The sequence below is a fragment of the Cherax quadricarinatus genome, chromosome 33 (assembly GCF_038502225.1).
Source record: "Cherax quadricarinatus isolate ZL_2023a chromosome 33, ASM3850222v1, whole genome shotgun sequence".
Lineage (NCBI taxonomy): Eukaryota > Metazoa > Arthropoda > Malacostraca > Decapoda > Parastacidae > Cherax > Cherax quadricarinatus.
Window position 1 is genome coordinate 16306139 of NC_091324.1, and position 9850 is coordinate 16315988.

Below are 9850 nucleotides of genomic sequence, written 5' to 3' on the forward strand. Positions count from 1 at the left end.
AAACTTAAACCACTCAAAAGAACGTAAGTCAAGTGTGAGAGACCTGGGAGTGATAATATATCACATTCAAGGAGCATAACAATGTTATAATCGAGCAACTGCAAGAAAAATGATAGGTTGAACAATTAGAACTTTCAAAGCAAGGAATGCCAAGCCAATGATAACACTCTTCAAGTCACTCGTTCTCTCTAGGCTGGAGTATTGCTGTATATTTACGGAACCCTTCAGGGCAAGCAAAATTACACAAATAACCCGCACACAGAAGAATGAAACGTATGACGACGTTTCGGTCGGTCCGACTTGGGCCCTTAACTGGTCACACAAAAGCGCGAAGGGAAGGGAGCAGGTTATTTGTGTATTGTTCCGATCATGGTACAGGCGAAATTGCTGAACTGAAAAATGCACACAGAACCTTAACAGCTCATATAAACTAAGGCAAGCACCTAAATTACTGGGAACTGTATTTCTTAGAACGTAGGCGAGAAAGATACATCTTACTATACACCTGGATTGGTACCAAACCTGCACACTGAAATTACTACTTATGAACACAAGAGGCTTGGCAGACGGTGCAGAATACATCCAACGAAAATCAGGGGAGCGATGAATACTGAGAAAAAAACTCAATAACTGTTAAGGGACGACGATTCTTCAAACATAAGGGGGATCACCAACAAAACCCTGTCTTTTGAAATGGAACTCGAAAGATCCCTCAAAACTGTTCCTGATCAATAGAGTTGTGGGGCATACGATGGAATGCGAGCAGCGGGCACTAACAGCTTGATCGACCAGTCCAGCAACCAGGAGGCTTGGTCTGAGACCAGAAGCAACTCCAGGTAAACCCTCTCAACACGTACCCCTTCCCCCACAAGCTAAAACTATCTCCCCAGACAGACACTTGGTAAAATAATTAATATGAACACACCAGGTTAAAATAACCTCGATGTCGTGGGAACTTTTACATTTGTAATGATCTTTCAATGATGTTAGGTACGAGTGCGCAGCGTGCGTGTAGTGCGCAGCGTGCGTGTAGTGCGCAGCGTGCGTGTAGTGCGCAGCGTGCGTGTAGTGCGCAGCGTGCGTGTAGTGCGCAGCGTGCGTGTAGTGCGCAGCGTGCGTGTAGTGCGCAGCGTGCGTGTAGTGCGCGGCGTGCGTGTAGTACGCAGCGTGCGTGTAGTACGCAGCGTGCGTGTAGTACACAGCGTGCGTGTAGTGCGCAGCGTGCGTGTAGTGCGCGGCGTGCGTGTAGTACGCAGCGTGCGTATAGTACGCAGCGTGCGTGTAGTACGCAGCGTGCGTGTAGTACGCAGCGTGCGTGTAGTACGCAGCGTGCGTGTAGTACGCAGCGTGCGTGTAGTACGCAGCGTGCGTGTAGTACGCAGCTTGCGTGTAGTACGCAGCGTGCGTGTAGTGCGCAGCGTGCGTGTAGTGCGCGGCGTGCGTGTAGTACGCAGCGTGCGTGTAGTACACAGCGTGCGTGTAGTGCGCAGCGTGCGTGTAGTGCGCAGCGTGCGTGTAGTACGCAGCGTGCGTGTAGTGCGCAGCGTGCGTGTAGTACGCAGCGTGCGTGTAGTGCGCAGCGTGCGTGTAGTACGCAGCGTGCGTGTAGTGCGCAGCGTGCGTGTAGTGCGCGGCGTGCGTGTAGTACGCAGCGTGCGTGTAGTACGCAGCGTGCGTGTAGTGCGCAGCGTGCGTGTAGTGACAAGGTTAATATACACATATCACATGCTTACAGACTGCCTAACTTTTTCTATATCATCATCAAGTAGTTATATATATTACATATGTTACTGAAGCCTCTGATATGATTTTATGACCGATTCTTTTGAAAGACGCAGGACGTGCAGTATGACTGCTGAATTACACATTCTTCACTGTCCCTACGACAAATGGGTTTGAGATAAAATAAACAGATCACCACTAAAGGTTAAAAAGGCTCAATCAGAAGCATTTCGATATAGAATATACAGGTCACAATATTCCAGAATAAACTGCGCAGACTATTTTTTAACTTCAAAATGTATTTTTTATATACAAAACTACTGTACGTATTCCAAGATAAATCCTTCTGGGACAAAAAATTATCTATGAAACAATATCCCTGCTACAATGCTTTTCCTTAAGTTTCATTAGCACAGTACTTAAGGTGCCCACCAGCACCTGGCGCACTACACCTGCAGGGTAATGCTGAAACAGTCAGGAACTACAGCAGAGACAGGGAGATGGGGAGGGGGAGGTGGGAGAGAGTAGGGAGGGAGTGGAGCGATGGAGCGGAGTGTGGGAGAAGAGAGAGAGAGGGAGGAACAGGCATACGGGATGGGGATGTTTGGGAGAGACAGATATCCAAAATGGAGGAGGACGCTGCCGATTCGCACAACAAATAACGGCAGCACAGCGCAGCGAGTGACAAGTATTCACCTCTCCGGTCCTCCCCTCCCAGATACCCTTCTCTCATGTCCTTGCCTCCTAGGTTTTTCCAGTACATGTCCTCCCAGCCCATGTCCTTCCCTCCTAGACCCTGCTCTCCCAAACCCTTCCCTCCCAGGTCCACCCCTCCCAAAAATCTCTCTCGCTCACCCTTCCCCCAACATCACCGTTCACCCGATCTACCGTCAACTTCAAACACACCAAAACTACAAAGTCAATTTCATTTCAACGCCTGCCAGAGGGGTGCTGAACGAAGGTTGTAGGACCTATGGCAATGGGAACACTAAAGGCACGCAGGACCCAGGAAGCTGGACATGGGACACAAGAAGCTTGACATGGGATGCAGGAAGCTAGTCATGGGACCCAAGAAGCTGGACATGGGACGCAGTAAGCTAGACATACGCGTATTTCCCGCCAGTAAACAGCTTGTGCATTACTGTGTTTTCTCCGACAGGAATTACAGATTCCATTCAGCGACTTGGAGCCATTTCACTGGAGCTGAGTGCCAGCGTCCGCCTGGAAGATGCGAGTCAAGGAGCTCTCCTGTGGCCACGCTGGCACTGTGAGTACCACCTCTGGCATCCGCCTGGAAGATCCAAGCCAAGGCGTTCTCTCGTGGCCACTGTGAGTGCCATCTCTGGCATCCGCCTGGAAGACGAGAGTCAAGGCGCTCTCCCTTGCGTGGTCAAAATAACACGAATCTCATCCAGTTATGAAAAATTTATTTAACATCTGGATATCTGGAACTTCAGAAACCCACTGGTCTATCCAAGCCCAACGTACCATCCCCCGTTCTTGTCCACCAGCTTCCTCTACCCTTTCCATCAGTCTACTCCATCCCTGACCACTTACCCATCCTCCATCCCTCACCCACCAACCTCTCCCCCACCCATCGCCCACCAGGTTCTCCACTCACCCACCTCGGGTTTTAATTTGAATGCGAGACTGACGGCCGCTGTGTCAGTCTGTCAACCCACGCAGTGTTGTCCTACTGAGCTTCTGATGGGATGGGGGGTCGTATGTTGGGGAAGTGGGGCATGTAGGAGATATACCATGAGTGTAGACGGTGTAGGGGGTATGTTGGCGTATAGCGGCATGCTGGGAGTGTGGGAGTGATGTAGAGAACAGGGAAGAAAAGAGAACACATATCATAATAATAATAATAATAATAATAATAATAATAATAATAATAATAATAATTAAGAATATAAGAGTGGAGCACTGCAGGCCCAACTCACAAATATAACACAATATTTGGTAGTAGGCTGGTGTGGAACAACCATCCAGGGACGTAATAACGTTCACTCGTAGGAGTATGAACTGAAGTCTTAAACATTATAAACTCTTGCGTGATTGCTGGTCTTCAGTGTGTTTCGTAAACACGTAAAACTATTATCCTACACACCTCCACTTTTACGGTTCTTTCTTGTGTTTTCCTTAACGCTGAATATCCAACTTCGTTCTAGTTTAAGACCAGAAAGCTGGGAAATGGGAGGGTAGCATCTCCTGGAATAATTAACAGATGAATCTAATTATCCGCATCTACATAGTTCAACTCAGTGAGACTAAGTAAGCTTGAAATATTACTAAATATTACTAAATACTTTTAATTTGCATATACGCCAGAGTCTAGTTGAGAGAGCCGAACGGACCCTGCTGCCCTGCCACAAACCTTGCTGCTCGTACACCTGATCTATGTGACATTTTACAAAGTTATAGCAAGAACTATGCATACGTACGTCACCACCCGGCGCGGTGACGTGTTGTTTTTTATCACAGAAGCGACCTACCTCCCCTCCAGTCCACCACGCACCGTGTGTACTCACTTATATGTAGTTGCAAGGGTCGATTTTCAGCTCCTGGCCCCGCCTCTTCACTGGGGGCTACTATGTTCACCCCTGGTTTCGAGAGCCTTAGCGCACCTCCTCTTAAAGCTATGTAGGGATCCTGCCTCTACTGCTTCGTTCTCCAGGTCGATTTGCCTCCTGAACTCACCAATGCTAAAGAAATACTTCCCAACATCTCTGTGGCTCATGTGTTTTTAACCTCCAGCTGTACCCTTGTGACCCTGTTTCTCGTCTCCCTAACAGTCTGTCCCTGTCCACCCTGTCAATTCCTCTCAGTATTTTGTACGTCGTTAACACTGCACCCCTAGTCCTTCTTTCCTCAACTGTCCTTGGGTTGAGTTCCTTTAACCTCTCCTTTAGCTCTAGCCCTAGTCTTAACGCAAATTCTTGCACTTTCTCTAATTTATTGACATAGTTGTGTGTGTGTGTGTGTGTGTGTGTGTGTGTGTGTGTGTGTGTGTGTGTGTGTGTGTGTGTGTGTGTGTGTGTGTGTGTGTGTGTGTGTGCATGTGAGAGAGAATTTGTGATATTTTCCACTTCCAAGTATGTGGGATAGGCTATCCTGAGGTGGTAATTTTCACGTAATAGTAATTTCAGTTCTGCTGGAACGAATTTTTTTTTTAAGCATGCGTAACTACTTTAAGAATTGGTCACCGTGTGCGCGCAACCTATCTGTTGTGTTGTAATATTACAAAGAAATGGTATAATTAGTTTTTGCTTCACGTGGAACTATCATATGGAAGAGCGTAGTAACCAGTGGCGATCCTGGCATATTTTGGTGCTCTAGGAGAGATGCTAAGGTCTTCACCCTCCTTTCCTCCGTGAGGCGGGATGGCCTAATTCAGGGCAGCCATTTCAGCGCCACACTATTCAAAGCCAGGTCGTTTCAGCACCAGGCTATTCAAAGCCAGGTCGTTTCAGCACCAGGCTATTCAAAGCCAGGCCGTTTCAGCACCAGGCTATTCAAAGCCAGGTCGTTTCAGCGCCATCATAGTTTCAAGACTCAAATCAATAAAATATGGAAAAGAAATATTTATATTGAACAATGGTTTGTTGAATTACATATTTAAGAGATTAGTTTATTTAATTCGAAACTAAAAAAAATAAAAAAAAATCGTCTAAAACAAAGAGTTAGAGTTAGGGTTAGGTTACTTTCATAAAACTGCACACAGGTACTCTACTCCATTTCTGAACGGACCGTACTGAAACGGCCTGGCGCTGAATATCCTGGCGCCGAAACAGCCTGGTGCTGAAATGGCGACAATGAATCGTACTCTACCCCGATCAAGAGCATACTTCACTCTTCCCGGTGCATAATCTCTGCCGCAATAAAACGTGTTGAACACAAACTGTCTTTAAACATAAGCCACTTCATTTATTTACCCTTAAGTGGATGCAGTGGAGCCTGTATGAGAGAGAAAAAGTAAACCGGATGTGCTATATCGCCACTCGCACCAGTTGGCGCACTAAGCGGCCGCCTATATGGCTTTGGTATAGGGCAGCCACAAGTAGCAGCACACTGCTGGTGTGCCCAAGTTTGTGCAATAAAAATGGTATCCTGTGTTGTGTTTATCAGAGAGGGGAACTCGGCCTTCCATCCTCCCCACGCACCACTCTTTGTTATCCTCTTATGGCTTATGTGCTTGTGGATTGATCCACTCGCACCACACACACATCACCCTGACACAGAGAGAGAGAGAGAGAGAGAGAGAGAGAGAGAGAGAGAGAGAGAGAGAGAGAGAGAGAGAGAGAGAGGGTGTGTGTGAGTGTTAATCACAGCACTGTGGATGATGGGAAGGAACCTAACCTGTGAGATCACTCAGCACTTTTACTAATTAAAATAAAATATAAAATGCACAACAACCACCAAGTTAAAAAAAATAGAAAAAAAAATATGAGAAGCAAAGCATACAACACACATACTATCCTACCAAGTTAAACTAACCAAGTATCATATAAAATCCCCATTGTATTATTAATGTTAAAAGATTTCTAGCAATTCCCCGAGGTCCCTACAGGCACCCAGAAAATTATAAAAGCAAAAAAGCCAAAGCTGTAGGTAAACATTTTTAAAAGTGCTCCACAGTCAGCAGTATGGTAATTAGACACATGTGCAACATCTAGGTATCTTTACAATAAAGATACCCAGATGTTGCACGTGTCTAATATTCATCTTGTCGGTAGTGTATACCATTCTTGTACAGCTGTATGGTACATGTCACACAGAGGAGCAGGAACACCTGGATGAAGGTAGTTATGGGACAAAGGACAGTCTCAGAGTGACGATCCCTGCTGAAACATGAGGTTCAATCTCCCGCGTCCTGCTGAACCCCTGTGTAACTTGCTGCTCGTCTACAGGGGCCACCACTTCCCAAGGACACAGCGACGTATATGACCCATGAAGTCACTGGAGAAGTAGTCCACTACAGAACAATTATATCCCAGGATCGAAACTTCTGCTCTATTAACTTTGTAACTACCCTTATAATGTGTAATTATGTCCTAGGTCACTGTGACTCGTCCGAGGTTTCATATTTCGTTTATATCACCTTGTTCTGTTCCCTCTAACGGTAAAATAGTCTGCCCTTAGCTACATTGTCAGCATTTCAAATTATTTAAATATTCATGGCCGCTTCTTCTCTAAATCTCTTCTTTTCCAATGATATGAGGTTCATTACCTTGGCGTTTCACTGTTGTTTATTTCCTTCAGTTCCAAGATTAGTCCCATTGCTAACCTTGGACCTTCTACAACGGTTTGTGTTTGATTAGGTGTGGCATCCACACTGGCGCAGCATATTCTATAACCGATTACATCGTCTTCACATCTCTACTGCTCCTGCCTACTTTCTGTACTCGACTGAAGAAGCCTACTGTGTAAGCGAAACGTTTCGAATTACAGATGCCTAACCACTGCCTGTGTGTCTTATTTATCAACCTGTCGGTATTGTATCAATGTGTGTGTGTCAATAACGATCATCACCACCTCCCTCAGTCCTAACACAACAACGTGCGGTTCTTCACTGTCATTTGGTAATATAAATGTACTCAACTTTCCCTTCAATTGTGTAAGCAGGTTAACATACATAATGCATCATCTTTCCAGGTGCCTCCATGAGAGGCTCTTGATGCAAGGAATTGAAGCCGTCCTTTCCTTTGACTGACCTTGAATGTTATGCCCTTCCCCAGGCGCTACATGACCTTGCGGTACAGCACTCTCATTCAGCTAAGTCATAAAAATAAACATTCCTTGTAAAAAAATACCATTAAATAAATTTTCCTTTTGTTTTTTATTGAAAAACTCAGCTGTGGTAAAAAAATCAGTGCATATTAGTACTGTAAATTTTCTGATTAACACTGAAATACATTTTTTTTTTGAAGGGATGTCTACGATACTTTGGCACTGCTGTAGAACTTTCAGCCCCATAATACAATGTGGGAAGGGGTGTTGTCTCTCATAACATCTTGCTTGCTTGCAGGTTGTCTTGGTCAGACATGTGGATGATCGCTCTACGCGGCACATAACCGCCGCTCATGGCTAAATGTTATTTCAAACATGCCGTAGAAATATAAAAATAATCGGAGCCCGTGTCTACGATCAGATCGACTGATGGATCAGTGTAATAGAAAGAAATGGAAATGAAGAGCACAAGCAAATTCAACCGGTTTTTTCGTGTTCCTGCGCATCTTACATTGTCTTTTCTCGAAAAGTAGCTCTGATTTGCCATGTGAAAAATCCAGAACTACACCATAGCGACCTAGCGTCTGAATGTCCAAATAAACAACGGGCTCTTCTGCGCTGGAAGTAATTATCAAACTCGGGTGGGAGCACTAAGTCGTCGATATAGATTTATTAACTATTCTCAAATTTCACGATAATATCTTTTACCAAACCAACCTCGATATTTCTTCTCTCCTCCCAGTTTTAAAACAATGTTGGAGTAGCCAGAAATGTGCCCCAAGAGGCCTAGGATTTGGGCCAGCCTGTGCTGTATGAAGGGGTTCGAGGTGCCAGTGTCAACATGCATCTTGCACTCAATGCCGTTGATGGTGATGGAGAGTAAATTCATCTGCTGCATGGAGACCCAGGGCCTGCTGCTGAAGGATGGTGACCTGCTCACCAGTCTTGGAGGTGGCTGCAGGTATACATTAATACTATCAAATTTCTTTAAGAGTCTGGCGCTGCGGCGATACCCACGTCTGGTGATACGACCTGAGCGCAACTTCATCCTTCCTCAACTCTTCAACATCCGGCCAGAGAGCGTTTTAACAAACCTGATAAAATTAAACAAATATTACTAATATTATGATTTAATATCAAAAACAATCGTCTAATACAGTCAAGAGTCAAGTTTAATTTTAAATAAAATTGAACAAATATTACTAACAATTACGATTTAATATCAAAGATAATTAACTAATATAGTAAAGTGTCAGATTTTTTTTCTGTGAGAGCATAATGGTACTGAAGAACACTGTGTAATGATAATGAGGAAAATATTGTGACGATAGTGATTAATACTGTGTGAGGATAGTGAAGAATGTTGTGTGATAATAGTGAAGAATATTGTGACAGTGAATATTGTGTAATGATAGTGAAGAATATTGTGTGATAATAGTGAAGAATATTGTGATAAAAAGAATCTCGTGTGATAATAGTGAAGAATATTGCAATGTGTAATATTAGTGAAGAATATTGTGATAGAGAATACTGTGTAATGAAAGTGAAGAATACTGTGATAGTGAATATTGTGTAATGAAAGCGAAGAATATTGTGATAGTGAATACGCAGCAATGGTTTCAAGTTGAAAAAATTCAGATTCAGGAAGGATATAGGAAACCACTGGTTTGGTAATAGAGTTGTGGATGAGTGGAACAAACTCCCGAGTACCGTCATAGAAGCTAAAACGTTGTGTAGTTTTAAAAACAGGTTAGATAAATACATGAGTGGGTGTAGGCGGGTGTGAGTTCGACCTGACTAGCTTGTGCTAGTAGGTCTGATGCCGTGCTCCTTCCTTAAGTGCATGTGACCTGGACCTGACTAGGTTGGGTCAGTGGCATAAGCCGGTAGGTGACTTGGACCTGCCTCGCATGGGCCAGTAGGCTCCAGTGGGCGAAACGTTGTCAATAAAGGATTATACTGTTTATGTGTTTATTTTTCCATATATGCGTTGACTTGGATTACTTTTATAGCTGAGTTTTACAAACTTAATAGCAACAGAGGATATCCACTTAGGTAAGAACCAGGAATAACGGATTTAAGTTGGATAAATTTAGGTTTAGAAAGGACATAAGTAAGTACTGGTTTTCAAACAGAATTGTGGATGCGTGGAACAATCTTCCGAGTAGGGTGACAGAGGCCAGAGTTACCGAAGCATAGTTTAACATCACCTTCAACAAAGCTTTTGTTGAGGATAAACATTGTGCAAATGTTGCCTAAACTTTGTTGGTTTCATAGAAACATTTGACAAAGCTTTGCTACAAGTAACATATTGTGACCTTTATGATGGATGTGAAATCATATTGAATATATGAATCATCGCACCTTTTTTTTTGACACTCGTGATGGGCTCTAAATT

General features: G+C 44.2%; 1 long non-coding RNA gene across 1 annotated transcript in view; it reads left to right on the forward strand.

Annotated features, from left to right (window-relative positions):
- The window catches only part of LOC128694017 (uncharacterized), a 103187-nt gene extending 95013 nt beyond the window's left edge, over positions 1-8174 (forward strand). The window contains exons 2-3 of the long non-coding RNA XR_008407794.2: positions 7378-7478; positions 7751-8174. This is a non-coding gene — a long non-coding RNA (uncharacterized lncRNA). The remainder of the gene's footprint in view (positions 1-7377; positions 7479-7750) is intronic.
- Positions 8175-9850: the final 1676 nt, after the last annotated feature.